The 20354-nt window shown below is 33.4% G+C and overlaps 1 pseudogene; it reads right to left on the reverse strand.

Annotated features, from left to right (window-relative positions):
* Positions 1-4175: 4175 nt before the first annotated feature.
* LOC113600928 (uncharacterized) lies at positions 4176-4268 on the reverse strand (annotated as a pseudogene).
* Positions 4269-20354: the final 16086 nt, after the last annotated feature.

Below are 20354 nucleotides of genomic sequence, written 5' to 3' on the forward strand. Positions count from 1 at the left end.
GAAGGATTAATATATCCCTTAAACTTGGTTGATAAAAGTAGTGGCAGGGTTTGAGAGGATTTACTCCAATTTTCACAGAAGTTCTACTATGGGTGAAAGAACAGCATCTCATGATACAGATAAATCATTTGTTAAATAAATAATCAATGTGGCAAGCTTCATTGTCTTATTTTAAGAAATAGCTACAGCCACTCCAGCCTTTAGCAACTACTACTTTGATCACTCAGTGGCCATCAATGTTGAGGCAAGGTCCTCCACCAGCAAAAAGATTACAACTTGCTAAAAGCTCAGATGATGGTTAGCCTTTCTTAGTAATAAAGTATGTTTTTAAAATAATGTTTGTATATTGTGTTTTAGGCATAATGATGTTGTTGCGTATTTAATAGACTACAGTATAGTGTAAATGTAACTTTTGTATTTACTGGGAAACCAAAAAATTCATTTGACTCACTTTATTGTGTAATTTGCTTTATTGCAGTGGTCTAGGACCAAATCCTGACATCTGAGGTTTCCTTGCATGCACTGTTAGATCTTGCAAGCTCTGATTCCAGCTTATTTCTTTAGTTTCATCTTATAATAATCTCTGTCATATACTGGTTCAGCCTCATAAACTTTTGGTTCCTGGGAGAGAGGTCATGCTTTCTTCACACATCCCTCTTTTGTACCTGTATATGCTGTGAGGGGTTTTGCCAGTCCCCTTCACTTAGGGGCATTTCCAGAGAACCCAAGAGATGGATTAGAGCATGTCATGATGCCACTTTGAGATCATTTTGTAACAATAAAACTCCAGTGTTCCATATTCCATTATGAGTTGGGTTCAAAATAGCTAATAAAACTTCCATGGAATGAGGTGTTAATGGAGGAGGAGAGACAATACGACCTATTACAAAGCTTAAAAGTACCAATTGACAAGAATGAAAATAACACCTAAAATATGAAATAACTTTATATTTTAGCATAGGCTAATGCCTCAGACCTTATCAGAACTGGAGAGTTAGCTGCAAGTCCATAATACTGTGCTAAAATAATAGCGATACAGGTGATCAGCTGAGGAAAACTTTCAGTGTACAACAGAACAATGAACAATTATTTTAACTCTCTCCTTTGTTTACAGACTTGACTTTTTCATGTTAATAAGTATCCCAGAAGCCAAGCTTCTTAAGTCATAAATAATACCACTTATTTTGCAATTCCTTTTTTTAAGTGTAGAAGACAGCTGACCAAACCAAAGCAAACAACACTAAAGTATTTCATAAAGTGTAACACACAGAGGCCAAAACAGAGGTATGCTATTATACCAATCCATGACATGGAAGACTTAAGTTCATTTGGACAGCAAAAGAGAGTGGTACAGTGTATTAATAGCATGAGAATGGTGAATTATTTCTTTATACTCTGGAAAACCAGCTGTGCTGAGACTTAGCAACAATCTTAAAATAGACGGAATGTGTGAAAATCTGGTCATTGTTGTCAACTATTTTCATGTTCTTTACTGTGATTTCCTTATATAAGGAGTATCCACTCCAAAGAAATTATGTGCTGCTTGTCAGAAAAATTTAAAGTTATGGAGATACAGAGAAAGAGAGAAAAGAGTCAAATATTTTCTTCAAGCAACTAGTTGTAACTTTTTGACTTATATTAGCAGACTCGGTTGCCAGTTACCATGGGTGTTAAACCATACTCAAAGTTTTGACAGATTCCTGGAAAGTTAAAACAGATTCTCTATTTAAACATAAAAAAGTTGAAACTGGTAGACTTTTAAGGACTATAATTTATGTATTAATCCACAACAATTAATTATTGACCTTTGAAATACTAAAGAAAGGAACTAGAGGTAATTTTTCTTCAGTAAATTATATCAATCCAAGGATAAAAAAAATGAAGCTTAAATTGGGCAGCAAATGGCAATATTTGTAATAGTTGTGATTCGTTTTGGTAAGTTCTAAAGTGATTTTTTTGTTGTAATATACATAGTTTTAAATAACTCATTTTTTTTTTGTGATTTCTCCTAGTCTGTCGAGCAGTTAGCAATTTCAAGACTTTTGACCTTAATATATGCCACAAAAGATTTTCGTTTTGAGAGAATAACTGGTGCAAAGGCCAAGTCTATGTTACTCATTATGGTGGACAAATCTCTCCCAGAGGCCCCAACCTATCTTGTCAGAGTTTACATGTAACTCACTCTGTACACTTCAGAAACAACAACGTACAGATCATTATCTGTCTACTTCTTATGCCTCTTGGATCTGAATTTCTGTTTATAATCTCACCTGGTTTTGAGTTTCCCCATTCTTACTACCACCTCATGACATCATTGAAAATGAGATTGAAAACAGTATCAGCAAGGTGAAAATAACATTTAAAATACAGTAACAGTTTTATCACTCCTCATAATATCAAGAATGTGGAGTAAAAACAAAATGAAACAAACAACTCATGCTTTGTGTGATGCACAAAAACTAAAGTTCTCTGAAATCTTTCCTAATTCATAAAATGGGCATAATGTGACTGAATCTGATGGGCTATTTTAACATTGGGATAAGTATGTAAATCAAGTCTATTCCGTAGTATATTATAAAACTTGGAGTTTTAGGAAATTTGGGATTTGTCAGGTTTTTTTTTTTTCAACCATGTATCTTATCCAATAGCAAAGCAAGTTGATTCTTGTTTCAGAATATACCTTTGAAATTATTTCTCAGTACCTTCCCCAATATTACTTTAGTCAAAATAATAACACAGTGAGAGACTTCTAACTCTATGCCCTCTTGCCCTTTACACCACTCCCATAATACTTAAAAAAAAAAAAAAGGAAAGTTGCTTTACATTATTCAACTTTTCAAAGACCTGCAGTGATTTCTTTCTACTCTTAAAATAAAAAGCAGTGTAAATATTCCTTTTCAGGCTACATTATTAGGTTCCTAGCTTACTAGCTAATCTCAAAAACAAACCAAAGCAAGGAAACCAAGAACTCCAAACCAAAACCAAAAACCAACCAAACAACAGAAAACAACATCCACCTCAGGGCTTTTTCATTGTCATCTCTGAATGAAACATTCTATGCAGATATTCCAGTGGCTTATTGCCTCAACTTGTTGAGGTCTTTATACAAATATTACCTCCACAACAGTTTTTTGATTATCCAAACTAAAATGATATTCCCTCTCACTTTTTAATTTTATTCCCACTGTTTATTTTTTCTCCATGACACTTAATGCTACCTACCATTATGTTATCTATTTATTTATTTATTTTTAATTTTTTCCCCAACTCTAGAATCTAGGCTCTCAAAGGGCATTAGGCTCATTTTGTTTTCTAATAATCAGTAATATGTGGTATATAGTAATTACTCAATACTTAGGGAAGTAATAGAAAAACATGATTTAATGAATAGAATATAACTAAGAGCTGTCAGTATAACAAAAATATAATACAAATTACCTTATATACAGCTCCAAACAATGAGGTGGGCATTTAATATATTTTAGATTTTATAGATAAAAATTGAGACCAAAAAAGCTTAAATTACTTGCCCAATATCTAAAATTACTCGTTCAATATCTTGTATCAAGTAGTTTTTTCAAACGTAGCTCTTTTGTCTTTCAAAGATCCTTTATCATTATCAAGAATACCACTTTCCTTTGGAGAATAGAGATGGAGCATGAGCTGATCAGTGATTTTTAGAGCAGGTTTCACATTAGAATTACCTGGGGAACTTAACTACTGAAGGTTAGACATCATTTCAAGACAACTGAATCAGAATATTGAGAGTAGGGCCTGGGCATTATATGGTTCTAATTCTGACACCCTAGGTGTATTAAATCCAAATTTCTATTTGTAATGTCAAATCTAGTTGGTAGTTGATTTTTTCTTTCTCTTTTGTCTTTGTGTCATTGAAAAACAAACAAAAAACATTAGGGCAAATATTAAGTAAATTCATAAAATTAAATCAGACACACACAAAAAGTACTTTTTATGTCATTGATAAAGGTAAAAAGAAAGATTTCCAGAATTGTAAAAGCAAAATAAATTCAAAATAACACCTCAATGTGATACTCCTACATGGACCCTCAAAGGATAAATGAAAGGCCAGTTTGAATCTATTAAAAGCCTTAAGTATATATATACCGTATCACCCACAATTTTCTTTCTTTCTTTTTAAAAATTTATGTCTTATAAAAAAATATAGACAGTTCACGAGTTCGTGTGGGGGCATGCTAATCTTCTCCGTATCCTTCCAATTTTAGTATATGTACTGGTGAAGGGAGCACCCACAATTGTCTCAAAATTATCCTATAGAAATGCTCACACAAATGTGCAAAATATATATGTAACATTTATTTCAGCATTTTTATAATCTAAATCAATATAAACAAACATGGATAAGGAATAAAAGGACATTGTCTAGGTAAGAAAAAAGGACAAAAGAGCATCATCTTCCATCTCTGACACACATATTCACAAAACACCTTTAGATATAGAAAAATATTATTTCACAGGGATGTTTTAACATTGCAGTTTTGATTGACTACCTTCACTAGAAAAGTGACATGAGAGAAGGGCTCTGTCCTGTGCTGAGGTGCCAAGTTTTTGTTTCTGTTTCAATTAAAATATATGTGATGTATAACCTTGTATACATTTAAGGTGTAAAACATGTTGACCTGAGACAGTTACATATGATTGTTAATGTAGCAATAATTTGTATTTCAATCACATCTTGATTTTTTTTCTTTTCAGTCATTGGAAAAATTGAGATTTAGTCCCAGCAAGTCTAATGATTATAATTCAAAATTGTAGTCTGTTTTCACAACTAATGCATTAGGTCTGTAGAATTTCTTTACTCATTGCAAGTTCGTTTCCTTAAGCAACATCTCTCCAATTCTGTCACACACCCAAGACCCTGGTAACCTCATTTCAATTTCTGTTCTTACAAGTTTAGCTTTTTTAGTCCTCATATATAAGTAATATCAGATAGTCTTTGTCTTTCTCTGTTCCACTCATCTCACTTCTCATAAGGTCTTCAGGATCTATCCATGTTGGCACAAATGGCTGGATCTCCATTCTCATGGCTAAAAAATATTCCATTGTGGATATATACAGCACGATTCTTTATCCATTCACACAGTGATGGGTCCTTAGGTTTTTTCCACATCTTGGTTATGGTGAATAAGTCTGAAATCAACAAAGAAGGTGCATATATCCCTTTCATGTCCTGTTTTCATTTTCTTTTCATGTATAACCAGAAGTGAAATTGCTAGATTGCATGATAGTTCCTTTTTTTTTCTTAATGTTTTGAGGAATCTCCATATTTTTTTCCATAATGGCTGCACCAGTTTACATTCCCATAGTGCACAAGCAAAAAGTTCCCTTTTTGTCCATCCTCACTTCATGCTATCTTGAGTATAGCCATTCTAACAGTGTAACATAATGTTTCACTGTGATTTTGATTGGCATTTTCCTGGTGATTAATGAATTTGAGCACCTTTTCATGTACCTGTTGGTCATTTGGGGGAAAAAAATGTTTAGGTCTTCTGCCCATTTTTTTTCATCAGGTTTTTGTTTTTGTTTTATGTTATTGAGTTGTATGAGTTCTTTATATATTTTGGATATTAATCCCTTAACTAATATATGGTTTCCAAATATTTTCTCCCACTTCATAGGTGGCCATTTCATTATGTTGATCATATCTTTTGATGTGCAGAAGCTTTTTATTTATTGTAGTCCCATTTGTTGATATTTGCTTTCGTTGTGTGTGCTTTTAGTGTCCTATCCAAAAAAACTATTGCCAAGACTAATGCCAAGAAGCCTCTTTTCTGTGCTTGCTTCTAGGCATTTTATGGTGTCATATCTTATGTTTAAGTCTTTCATTCATTTTGAGTCAATTTTTATGAGTAGTGTAAGATAAGGATTCAAATTTATTTTTCTGCATGTGCTAGTCTTCTCAGCACCATTTGTTGAAGAGACTATCCTTTCCCCATTGGTTGATCTTATCGCTCTTGTCATATATTAGTTGACATTATATATGGGGGTTTAATTCTGGATCTCTATTCTGTTCCATTGACTTACGTGCCTGTATTTATGCCAGTACTATATTGTTTTAATTAGTGTAGCTTTGTGGCGTAGTTTGAAATTAGAAAGTGTGATGCCTCCTGGTTTGTTATTCTTTCTCACAATTACTTTGGGTATTGAGGGTCTTTGCTTATTCCATACCCATGTGAGGATTGGTTGTTCTATCTCTGTGAAGAATGTTGTTGGAATTGGGGTTTGAGTAGTAGATGGCTTTGGGTAGTATGAGCATTTTAACAATATTAATTCTTTAGATACATGAACATAGAATGTCTTTCATTTGTTTGTGTTGTCTTTGATTTATTTCAAAAAATCTTGTAGTTTTTGTCATAGAGAGCATTTTATTTCTTGGTTAAATTTATTCGTAAGTATTTAATTGTTTTTGATGCTATAGTGAAAAAAAAGTTCCTTTTCCAGATATTATTAACATAGAGAATTGCAAATGATTTCTGTATGTTGATTTTATATACTGTAACTCTATAAAATTCATTGATTAGATCTACCAGGTTTTGGTTTAGACTTTGGATTTTCTTTGTAAAAGTCATATTATCCTCAAATAATGACAATTTTGCCCTAATTCCTCTAGCTAGTTTTCTAGTACTGTACTGAATAAAAGTGTTGAGAGTGGGAATCCTTATCTTGGACCTGATCACAGAGGAAAAACTTTCAATTTTTTACCATTGTATATGCTGTGGGTTTGTCATATATGGCTTTTATTATGTTGAATTATGTCCCTTCTAATACCCAATTTGTTCCTGTTTTTTTTTTCTTTTATCATGAAGGGATGTTGTATTTTATTACATGCATTTTTTATACCTATTGAGATGATCATGTGATTTTTATCTTTCTATTGATATGATGTATCACATTTATTAATTTGTTATATTTGAATCCTCCTTGCATCCCAGGGATAAATTCCATGAGGTCATAGTATATAATCCTTATAATGTGTGGGTTTGCTAATACTTTGAGAATTTTCATGTCTCTATCCATCAAGGATACTAGTCTATAGTTTTCTTATACTGTACTTATCTTTCTTTGTTATCAGGGTAAGCTGGTCTGATAGAATGAGTTTGGAAGTATTCCTTTTTCAATTTTGGGAGGAGAGTTTGAAAATGATTAGTGTTAATTCTTCTTTAAATGTCTGATAGCTGTTGTGAAGCTGTCTGGCCCTGCAGTTCTGGGCTCTGATGTTTCAATTACCAATTCAGTCTTTTAACTTATTATTGGCCTGTTCAGATTTTCTATCTCTTCCTGATGTAATCTTGGTATATCGTGCATTTCTAGGAATTTATGTCTTCCAGATTATCTAATTTGTTGGCATATGATTATTCACAGTAGATTCTTATCATCCTCTAGATTTCTCATTACAGCATGTCCCCTCTTTCATTTCCAATTTTATGTGTTTGAATCGTCTTCTTTTTTTTTTGTTTGTTAAAAGATCATCAATTTTATCCTTTTGAAAAATCAGCCTGTAGTTTCATTGGTACTTTATTTTGTTTTTCTTATTTCTCCCTCTTTACTTCCATTTGGATCTTTATTATTTCCTTCTTTCTGCTAACTTTGGACTTAAATTTTTCTCCCCACCTCCCCCCACTTCCTTGAGGGGTAAAGCTGGGGTATTCATTTGGGATCTTTCTAATTTCTTAATATAAACATTTATAGCTTAAACTCTTCTCTCAAAACTCTTACAACATCACTTTTCCAGATATTTGATTTTTTTAAATTTTTTATTTGACCCATTGGTTTTTCAGATGTGTGATGTTCAGTTTCCACATATTTATAGATTTTCCAGCTTTTCTCTTGCTGTTCATTTCTAGTTTCATACTGTTGTGTTCATAATGAATTATTGGTTTGATTCAATATTCTTAAATTTACTAAGACTCGTTTTGTATCCTATCATATAATCTATCCTAAAGAATATATTTTTTGCCCTTAAAAAGAATGTGTATTTTGCTGCTGTTGCATGGAATGTTGTGTAAATATCTAAGCCCATTTCGTCTAAAGTATGGTTCAATCCAGCATTTCCTTGTTGTTTTGCTGGGTGATCTATCCATTGCTGAGGTCGCTTCTTCTTCTTCTTGTCTATTTTTCCCTTTATATCTGTTAGTATTTGCTTAATACACTTACGTGCTCTGATGTTGGGTATGTATATATTGACAGTTATTGTATCCTGATGTATCGATTCATTTATCATTATGTAATGACCTCCTTTGTCTCTTGCTGCTATTTTTGGTGTAAAGTCTAGTAAAGTCTATTTTGTTTAAGTGTGACTACCTCTTTTGGCTCCATTTGCATGGAATATCTTCTTTTATTCCTTCACTTAGAAACTATGTGTGTCTTTAAAGCTGAAATGAGTCTCTTGTAGGTAGCATATATTGGGTCCTTTTTTTCTTAATTCATCTAGTTACTCTGTGCCTTTTGATTGGTGAATTCAATACATTTATGTTAGAATGATTATTGATATGTAAGGACTTACTAATGCCATCTTATTAATTTCTGATTATTTTGTATTTCCATTGTTTCTTTTTCGTCTGTCTTTGCCTACTTGTGTAAATTGGTTATTTTTTGTGGAGGTGTGTTCTACTTTGTTTCTTTGTCTTTTGTGGCTCTACTCTCAGTTTTTGCTCTCTGGCTACCTTGTGGATTGCATAAAACATTTTATAGATAAAACAGTCCATTTTAGTCTGGTAGCAACATATCTTCAAACAGCTATAAAGATGCCACCCTTTTACTTCTCCCTTTTATATTATTTATGTTACAGTTCACCTATTTTATGTTGTACATTCATTAATAATTTATACTATCTATAGTTATTTTTACTACTCTTTAACTTTTATAGTGTTGTTGAGCAATTAACATGCCATCCAAATATAGCGTTACAGTTTTTTGACTGTCTATTCACCTTATTGTGCACTTTCACATATTTACGTGTCAGTGATTAGTGTCTTTTCATTTCAGCTTAAAGAACACCTTTCAGCATTTCTTGCAAGGCGGGTCCAGTGTTGGCAACTTTTTTCCCCTCTATTGGAGGGAATAATTGAGAAGGTGTGACTATTCCTTAACCTGTGAGCTGGACCTGGGCAATTGGAAGCTCCTTATCTCCCCTGTCCCTAGAATGTATGCTCTGCCCACTGTTCCCACAGAGGGAACCATTTTTCAAGGACACACCCTTGAGAGAGCATTATGTTTGGAGACCCTCTGGATGGTATATGTGACTGAACCCAGTTAAGGCTTCTATATAAACTTAAAAGATTCTGGTAGGCAGGTGTGCAGATCTACTCATCTTGCAGACACTTAAGGCACACCTTATAAGTTTCCTTGCATATTAAATCTGTCACCTACCAATCTGGAGTGGTTTGCATTTCTTCAGTCTCTCCCTCTGTGTACAGGAACCAGTTTGCAAACCAACATCTTTCAACATTTTGAATATGTCATTCTACTCTCTCCTGGTGGGTAGAGTTTCTGCAGAGAAATCTGCTGATAGACTAATTGGGTTCCTTTGTAGGTTACTTTCTTTTTTTCTTCCCCTAGCTGCCTTTAAGATTCTTTCTTTAAAATTGATTTTTTGACAGTTTCATTATAATGTCTCTTGGGGAAGATGTTTTTGCATCAAAATAATGAGGTGCTCTATTAGCTTAGAGGACTTGTATGTATATGTGCTTCCCCCAGATTTGGGATGTACTATCTATTATTTCTTTAAATAAACTATGTCTTCTCCCTCTCCTCTTTTTCTGGAATCCCAATTATTCTAATATTTTCTTTTTGATTGAATCTGATAGTACTCATAGGCTTTTAAAAACTCTTAGTTCCCGTTCTTCTTTTAACTGAATTGTCTTTATTCCTATACTTTAAGTAATTTATTCTTTCTTCCATCTCGTCTGCCTTGATACAGATGCAATCTTTTTCATTCTCCATTTCATTCATTGATTTTTTTTCTGCTCCAGTATCCATTTGGCTCTTTCTTACCATTTCAATCTCTTTGATAATGAATGGTTTCTATTCATTAATTTTATTCCTGATTTCATTGAATTGTTTTTCTGAGTTTTCATGTAGCTTTTTGAATTTTTTTCATAACCACTATTTTGAATTCTTTATTGGTCTGTGTATGTGTTTGCGATCCATGTTGAATTATTATATTCTTTTTGTGATACCATATTTTCTTGATTTTTAAATATTGTTTGTCACTATGTGCTCTGGCTTTTGCATTTGAAATAGATATTTTTTTTAAAGATTTTTTAAAAAATGTTTTTATTTATTTTTGAGACAGAGAGAGACAGAGCATGAGGAGGGGAGGGGCAGAGAGAGAGGGAGACACAGAATCCGAAGCAGGCTCCAGGCTCTGAGCTGTCAGCACAGAGCCTGACGCGGGGCTCGAACTCACACACTGTGAGGTCATGACCTGAGCCAAAGTTGGATGCTCAACCAACTGAGCCACCCAGGCGCCCCTGAAATAGATATTTTCTTGAATAAACTTTTGTTTTGTTTCTTATAATTCATCAGGCTGGCTATAAGAATCCTTTCTTTTGTATTCCAAAAGGTAGCACTATAGCTCAGGTTTGTGGCTTCTTCCTTGGCCACTGATCATTGCTTATTTTCTGAATAAGGTCCCTGTCTACCAACACTCCCTCTCCTGAATGCATTGGGTATAATACATAAGGAGCTGTCCCCAGAGTGTAGGGACATGTGCATTTATTATATGGAACTTTAGGGGTGCCAACAGACCTGGTGAGGAGATCTTCTAGTGGGGCATTCGCAGAGGTTTGTGAGCAGACTTCCTGTTGAAGTCTTGAAGCAGACAGCAGAAAATGGGTTCCTTTAATATCCTTTGATACTTTTCTCTACTTCTTTCTCTTTCTTCTCCTACCCCCCAATTATAGTGGTTGCTCTTCAGAAATCAGGGTGTTGCTAAAGAGAAATGTTTTTTTTTTCCCAGCCACAATCCACACAACTTGGATAACCAAGCAGTTACTCACCAATTCACTTTCCACCTCCTCTATGGGAGAGGTTGCTGCTACCTGCCAAACAGCTTTGTCCTTGAAATGTCACCCTGGGCAAGGGTGGCTCTGGAGAGTTCGTCTCTCTTCTCTATATCCAGACTTTTTTTTTTTTTTTCATCACACCAGTGTCATGTTGGAATCTCTTCTCAGGCAATATGAACTTCTAAAATTTCTCTTTCACCTATGGGTATCTGTCCAGGTTTTTTTCCCCTGATTGCTGCAAGTAGGGGTGGGGCAGATTTGCTAACTCCCTTGGGTCCACAGCCCTTACTGAGGTCTTATTTATTTTCAGATTCACAGGTGAGCAAGAGTACTGTTAAGTCCCTTAGTGTAATTTGCTGAGGCAGTTTTGTTCAGTTATGGATGTAATTGTTAACAAAAAAAGGGGAGAGAAAAAAGGAATGACTTACGATTCCATGACGCTAATGTCACTCTTTGTGAAGTACCATGTTTAACAGTCTCACTTTGGTTATGTTGGTACCATTCTTCTGGCTTGATGAATTAAGACTGAAGCAGTATTATGAAATATTCTGAATTCCTAGCCAAAGAGTTAGTTCAATTCCAGTTGCCTATTCCAAATTGTTGGAAAAAAAAAAAAGATTCTAAGTAGAAAGCAGAAAACAAACAAAGTAAAAGGACAAGATATTGTAATCTCTTATTAAGAAATGTAGTCTAAAGATCTCACTGAGATCTGACTCCAGAGCAATGTTTTGTTTGGTTATGTGTTTGTGGGCAGGCTAGTGAATGGATGCTTAAATTGGCAGTCGAGTGAGTATTTAAAATAAAGATAAAGGGGTTGAAAGAAAAGACTGTTGAGATTATGTTAAGAATGAGACACAGGGGTGCCTGCGTGGCTCAGTTAGTTAAGCATCTGACTCTTGATTTTGTCTCAGTGTAGAGCCTGCTTGATATTCTCTCTCCCTCTCTGTCCATTCCCCCTCTCAAAATAAATAAACATTAAAAAATGACACACATAAATGAATGAACATAGAAAGCTTAAAGGAACAAAATAATAATAAGCAAACATTCATGCTTAAAGCAACAGGATCAACATTTATATCTGATAAGGTATTTGAGAAAGAAATAAATCTACAACACAAAGAGGGTTATTTTATGATAATAAATGGAATAGTCTATACTAGAGATATTAGTGGTCAGTGTGCTAAATGACATATCAAAGCATGTTAAGTAAAAACTCTTAACACTACAAAAAAGAAGTGACTATATACACTAGCAGTAGGGGCCTGACTACCACCATTCCTGCAACATAAAACAAGTAGACAAAAAAAAATAGTTTTAAATAGCATCTTGTAGGCTTTAGTCAAGTGTGGCATGGCTGTCCAAAATGGAAGCTATTCTACTGCAAGTTTATATGGTTACACATTCTTATCAACACTTGTTATTGTCAACCTTTAATTTTTGGTATTTGGGAGTGTGTAGGAGTATCACACTGAGGTTTAGAAACTTTATTTTTCATTTCTCTCATGATTGACACTGAACACTAGTCATATAATTATTAGCTATTTGGGAATATTATTTTTGGAAGTTTTTGTTCAAGTATTTCACCCACTTTTAATTTAGTGTTTTCTTTTCCTGACTGATTTGTAAGAATTCTTTATGTTTTCTAGATGTGAGTTATTTAGGAACAAACATACACATTAAAGGAACGGGAGAGTAAATAGATAACAGAGACAGCAAAAGAACTTCAGAATATAAAGAAAAAAATCCATTTGAGGAGATAGAGAATTAGACTTTCACCCATAAATGAATTACACATTATAAAATGGAATCAAAACAGGAAAGAGCAATTTGAAAAAAAAATAGTGAAAATCAAGCATTTAGTAATAGTTTTGAATGCAGATGCATTAGTTTTGAATAAAAATGCACTAGATGAAATAGAAACAAATTCAAGAAAAGATAGAAAAATTAAATGATCAATTCAGAATATTAAATGTTCAAGTTTTAAGAGTTCTAGAAAATGAGATCATGGAAAATTGGTAAAAATCTTTTTGAACTGTAGAAAGTAGAGCCTGGGGAGAAGATTCTAAATGTTTTCAGGAAGAAAAAAAAACTGGTTCATATAAATTATCATGAACCTGATACTAGAAATTCTCAGCTGCTATATCTAGAAATTAGAAATACAGGGAGCATCAGTGTCAGAATTATGGGGAAAATATTACCTAACCAAAATATCAATCAATACTTCCATAGTCAAAGAATGTAAATATTAACCAACAATTTAACATAATTTTGTCATATATTTATGTAGATATTTATATATACATATTTGAAGAATGCAAAGAAGAGTACTGAGGGAGTGTTTGTAAGAGAGCTAATTTGTCTCTACCATTAAGGAAACAAATGACATTTTAAAACTGAGTAATCCTTGGGGCACCTGGGTGGCTCAGTTGGTGAACTGTCACAGACTCTTGGTTTTGGCTCAGGTGGTGATCTCACAGTTTTGTGAGCTTGAGCCCTGTGTTTGGCTCTGTGCTGGCAGCATGGAACCTGTTTCTCTCTTTCTCTCCCTCCCTCTCGCTGCCCCTCCCTCCCTCCTTCTCTCTCAAAATAAAAAAATAAACTTTAAAAGAATTCATAAAAAAATAAAATTGAGCAATCCTCAACATCAGCATATTGTTTAGATTGTATAAATATTAGGCAATTAAAATAGCTGACAATTGAAAGTGGTTGTTGAATTGTATAGGGTTAGATTACTGGGGATCTAGTACCCTAAATTTCACCCAAAATAATTTGGAGCTACATATATATTTGGTGGGAAAATCACCCACTGAAATATCAATAGGGAAATATTTACTAGAGGCTTTCTATAGCAGGTCTCATTAACTTAGATATTTGCATATTTTTTGTACCTGAATCTAATTAGTATTTATACAAAAAGTGATTGGTACCAGAAATTAAGACTGAGGAAATTGCAATGAGTGATAGGTATATTAATATTGGGAACATCGTTCTGACTAATGTCCTTTTGCAATACTTAAGGGAATTGGAAAGTGAAGAATGTAATTAAAGTCATTTCTCAGATAAATCTAGAAGACTGCAGAACTCACATAAGTAAAAAGATTCCTTTGAGTTTGCTGTTGCAAGCTAAGAAATAGCCCTACTAATTATTAGAAATAAGAGAGACTGTGAGGAGATAATATAATGATTTATGGGCTTTCCTAATAATTTGGCAGAAACATGACCCAAATGCAGAACACTCATTTACAGGCCTTGGGTGCATGAGATTTGATAATTTTTGATACCAAGAGTTAAATGGATAAACTTCAAGAGACTTCTTAGAAAATATCTGATGTTTGATATGTAATCCTGAGCTATCCTGTGACAAAGAAAAAAGTTTTCATTTTAATGGAGGAATACTGTTTTTGTTTGTTTGTTTGTTTCAGCTCAATAAATTCTGTTCAGTAAATTAGATTCTTAAATATGTGCTTATATACTGGGCATCAAATAGTTCTTTAATAAAGCAGACATTAACATTCTTCATTTTCCCCCTTCCTTCTTATTAGTTGCCATATTGAGCACCTCCTGGATGGCGAGAATTGTGCTAGTGTTTTAAAATACACTAAAAATATCACAACAACTCAAGGAGTTTCAGGAATATTCTGCACATGAGGAAATATTTGTTTGGAGATATTAAATAAATTGTTCGATATCACAACACTAGCAAAGGGAAAAATATAGCAAATGTAATATTTTTCTATTACATCATGCTGTATCATTTTAAACATATATATCTTTTTAGTCAACAAGTGTTCATTGAGTGCTTAGTGCCTATCATGCTCTATTCTTGACAGTGAGAGAGAAATAAAATGCAGTCCCTTTCTTTATGATTCTCATAGTCTAGTGAGAGTATTTGCATAAATACATATTTGCGGAAGCATGAAAATTTTGCTTTGGCTTTAGTATTCCTTTTTGGGAATTCTATACAAGTTGAGAAAATGAATTAAGAGCAGAATGCCACTATAAAATATCATGAGGAAGAAAGATTCCAAAACATCTATGATAAATCATCTGATACAAAAGATAGTAAGAAGAAAATTTAAATTAGAGAAAAATGATGTACTAAAAAACATATTTTGTTTTCACTTATCAAACTTGAAAATTTTTCCACAAGTGATTTAGAAATATTTTTTTCTGATGCTTTTTAAGCCTATCAAGTCAAATATTTTGAACAAAATCTTATTGAACTGAGTGCAGTAGAATGTCAATCATTTTCTGTGGATGAATTTCAAAGAATTTTTAGTTTCACCCAAGCTATAAATTCCAAGTAACAGAACTCTATCTTTGAAACTGGTGCAGAAACACTAGTTCTTGATTCACATTCTGCTGTATGTACCAACAAAGTGTGAGAAATATTATTGAATTGGTATTTTTCTTATTTTCCTAATAACAAATTTAGACATAAAGATACAACCATACATTTGTTTTAAGTTTTATTATGCTGAGTTGTGAAGGATTTAATTCTTCTCGTTTACTTGGTAAGAAACTTTTAGGTCTCACATAGCTAACAACCGCGTGAATCGATTGATGAACTATTTATCGAATGGAAAATCAGTGAAACAAATGTCATACAACTGTAACTGACAATGAAGTAAATGTGGTGAAACCTAGGAGTGACATGTAAATAAACAAATGATGAGTATTTTTTCACATTCTTCAATCGCATGTTAGAGTAATTATAACACATTCTCATGTAACAAAAGTACTGCCCTTAAGCAGGAAAATACTTACCACTACTTAATCCAGACACATTTATAAGATATAAAATAGATGATGGAACTGCTTTGTCAGATATCAGATGTTCAAACAAGATGGAATCGAAGTGATCACATTTTTTAACGAAGAGTGAATTAAAGATTTAACACCATACTCTGCCAATAACAATGCCAACTTTCAAGACAGCTTGCTTATAGAGAACATAGTTTATTTGTTGGAATCTGCTAAAGAAATAACCAAATGAGTGTGACTTGAGACCAAAAGTATTTCTTACCTTCTGTCTGCTATAAGGAGTCTCCCAAAAGTTTGCTTCACAGAACATGCTAAATTAATGTGCATGGAATGAAAGCTGAGATGCATGTGGGAATTTGGAGGTTTGTTATATTGAAACCAATTATTTCTCCATTGCTATATTTTTAGATCCAAGATTAAAAGAAATTTTATCTCAGGCAGTAAGTGTAAAACAACAGCTAAACAAAAATATTCCTGATAAAATAATATGTGGAGACATTTTTAAGTCTTCTGAAAATAGGCAGAATCTTCTTTAAGCAGTGCAAACAACTCCAATTTGAGAAATTGATTTGATGAAATTACAGGAATTGAAGAGCTGATAAATCTCTACCTAGGTGATAAAAGACTTTCAAAGTTAGTGGCAAACATTATCATCAACAGTATCCTACATTTACATAATTATCCCCGAAACAATTGCACACCTACCAACCACACTGAAAGTGAGTGAAGTTTTCCAAATTAAAATTTCAAACTATTTGAATTGAAACTTACATGGTTAGGAGTGAAATTATAATTATCACTTAGGGAAATTTGAAAAAATTTTAAAGTCTCATCACTTCATTCTATGATGGTATTAGTTGGCCTCCCCTAAATATTGATTTTAACATTCAACTATTTGGCATTCAATCAAAAAGTGTATTGAGGGCATATCTATAATTTCAATGTGGTACACTAATCTGCATTAGTGTATTTATTACTAAAATTATCAGGTAATAAATAGAGTAGGCAGTGGATTCTGTGGTAGGAAATCAAGAAAAGCTCTATACCAGTGTTTTGCATAACAGTTTCTCAAACAGCCGTCACTTTTATAATAGTATTGAGAAAGAAACAAGGAATAGTGATAACCAATTTGACACAAAATTAAGAGTTAGTACAGTTATATTTACAACTGGAATAAAACCGTATTATTTTTGTATAGGTATCATTATTTCTTCTGTGTTGATTGTACAACCAGTCAAATATGTGTTATAAAATGTGCATATTTAGTATAATATATGTAATGCATTGCATTTGAATATTTATGTGAATGTTTAGTTTTACCAATAAAGGAAAGAGGACAGTTTTATTTATACCAATTGTGAATTATCAAAGATTATATACATACTTGCATATTCTGGGAAATACTAATAGTTTTTTCTTTTTAGGCTCAAGAAATAAGTTTGCCTCTCCTGTGATCATTGGAATTTATGAGAGTTGTCACGGTCTACGAATTAAAACTAGGTAAAATAGTACTGTTATAATTTCTCTTTGTTAAAGGAGAAATTTCTAGTTGTTTTCCTCTATAGACAGGGCAGATAGAATAAGGGGGAAAAAAAGAAAGATGAATATAATTTTTACCAGTTGACTTCCAGTTCTAATCACACAGTCCTCTCTAGTATGAAAATAGGCAGAAAGAAGACTGGAATCAGCATTCCATACCCCATCCAAAGGAAGCCAATGGGGCTTCTGCTCTCGACTGGTACAAGGAAATGTTCAAGTAGTGTTAGCACTGGTGAAACAGTGTAGAGGTCCATTATATGATTTGCTACCTAAAGTGACCTTAGAGTGTCATTCAGAGAAAACAACTTGTGTGGATCTAACCTAGTTCTTCCAGTGTGAAGTTCTGTTTTTGTAGTTTTTATTTATCCTTTAAAATTCTAGCATAATTAACATAGTGTTAAATTAGTTTTCGGGTGTAAAATATAATGATTCAACAGCTCTCTAAAACATTTGGCACACATCGTAAGGATACTATGATTTTTTTTTAAGTTTGTTGATTAGTTTTTTAAGATTTTATTTTAATTCCACTTAGTTAACATAGAGTATTATTAGTGTTATTAGTTCCAGGCATACAATATAGTGATTCAACACCCTGTACTCATCATGACAAGGGCACTCCTTCATCCCCATCACCTGTTTCTTTTTGTTTTTGTTTTTTTCCCATCACCTGTTTAACCCATCACCCTACCCCCTTCCCCTCTGGTAAACATCAGTTCTCAGTAAATAAGAGTGTGATTCTTGATTTGTGTCTCTTTCACTCTGTTATTTTTTCCCCTTTGCTATTTGTTTTGTTCTTTTAAGTTCCACATATGAGTGAAATCATACAGTATTTGTCTTTCTCTGACTTTTTACACCTAGCATTATGTCTTTGTAAATGGCAAGATTTTATTTTTATGGCTGGATAATATTCCATTGTATATATAGTGGAATATATATATATACACACACACCCCATCTTCTTTATCCATTCATCAGTCAATAGACTCTTGGCTAGTGTCGATAATGTTGCTATAAACATCAGGGTGCACATATCCCTTGAAATTAGTGTTTTTGTATTTTTGGGTAAATACTCAGTAGTAGTATTGCTGGATCATTAGGTAGTTGTATTTGTAATTTTCTGAGGAGCTTCGGTACCATTTTCCAGAGTGTCTGCACCAGTTTGCATTCCCACCAACAGTGTAAGATGACTCCTTTTTCTCCATAGCCTCATCAACACCTGTGGTTTCTTGTGTTGTTGATTTTACCCATTCTGACAGGTGTGAGGTGCTATATCATTGTAGTTTTGATTTGCATTTTCCTTATGATAAGCGATTTTGAGCATCTTTTCATGTGTCTGTTGGCCATTTGGATGTCTTCTTTGGAAAAATGTCTGTTCATGACTTCTGCACATTTTTAGTGAGTGTTGAGCTTTATAAATTCTTTGTATGTTTTGGATACTAACTCTTCATAGGATATGTTATTTGCAAATATCTTCTCCCATAAGTTGTCTTTAGTTTTGTTGATTGTTTTCCTCCTTGTGCAGAAGCTTTTTATTTTTAAATAGTCCCAATACTTTATTTTTTCTTTTGTTTCCCTTGCTTCAAGAGACATATCTAGAAAGAAGTTACTATAGCCAATGTCAAAGAAATCACTGCCTGTGTTCTCTTATAGGACTTTTATGGTGTGAGGCCTCACATTTAGGTATTTAATCCATTTTGAGCTTATTCTTGTGATGGTGTGAGAAAGTGGTCAAGTGTCATTCTTTTGCATATTGCTGTTGAGTTTTCCAAATTCCATTTGTTAAAGAGACTGTCTCTTTCCTATTGGATTTCTTTCCTGCTTTGTTGAAGATTAATTGACCTTGTAATTGTGGACTTCTTTTTTAATATTCTGTTCTATTGATGTACAGGTCTATTTACTTGTTTTACTACGGGTACTTACCAGTACTCTATTTACATACTTTACTATGGGTACTTACCAGTACCATACTGTTTGATTATTATAGCTTTGTAATATAGCTTAAAGTCCAGAATTGTGATGCCTTCAGCTTTGTTCGTTTTCAAGATAGCTGTGTCTACTCAGGGTCTTTTGTGGTTCCATACAAATTTGAGGATTGTTTATTCTAGCTCTGTGAAAAATGCTGGTGGTATTTTGCTGGGATTGCATTAAATCTGTAGGATGCTTTGGGTGCTATAGACATTTTTTAAAAATTTAATGTTTATTTACTTTTGAGAGAGAGACACAGAGTGTGAGTGGGGGAGGGGCAGAGAGAGAGAGAGAGAGAGAGAGAGGGAGACATAGAATCCAAAGCAGGCTCCAGGCTCTGAACTGTCAGCAGAGAGCCTGATGCAGGGCTCGAACTCAAACTGCGAGATCACGACCTGAGCCAGTCACACGCATAACTGACTGAGCCACCCAGATGCCCCAGATGTTTTAACAATATTCTTACAATCCATGAACATGGAATGTCTCTCCATTCATTAGTGTCATCTTCAATTTCTTTCATCAAGATATTATAGTTTTCAAAGTAGAGGTCTTTCACCTCTGTGATTAGATTTTTCCTAGGGATCTTGTTATTTGGGATCTAATTATAAATGGGATTGTTTTCTTAATTTCTCTTTCTACTTCATTATTGGTATATAGAAATGCAACATATTTCTGTACATTAATTTTGTATCCTGAAACTTTACTGAATTCATTTATCAGTTCTAGCAGTTTTTTTGGTGGGGTCTTTAGGGTTTTCTATATACAGTATCATATCATCTGCAAATAGTGAAAGTTTTACTTTTTCTTTATTTATTTGGTTGCTTTTTATTTCCTTTGTTGTTTCATTGCTGTGGCTAGGATTTGTAGTACTATGTTGAATAAAAGTGTTGAGGATAGACATCCTTGTCTTATTCCTGATTTTAGGGGAAATGCTCTCAGTTTTTCCTCATTAAGGATTATTTTACTTAAGGGTTTTTCATATATGGATTTTAGAATGTTGAGGTATGTTCCCTCTAAACCTGTCTATTTTGTTGAGAGTTT

The sequence above is a fragment of the Acinonyx jubatus genome, chromosome B1, assembly GCF_027475565.1.
Source record: "Acinonyx jubatus isolate Ajub_Pintada_27869175 chromosome B1, VMU_Ajub_asm_v1.0, whole genome shotgun sequence".
Taxonomy (NCBI): Eukaryota; Metazoa; Chordata; class Mammalia; order Carnivora; family Felidae; genus Acinonyx; species Acinonyx jubatus.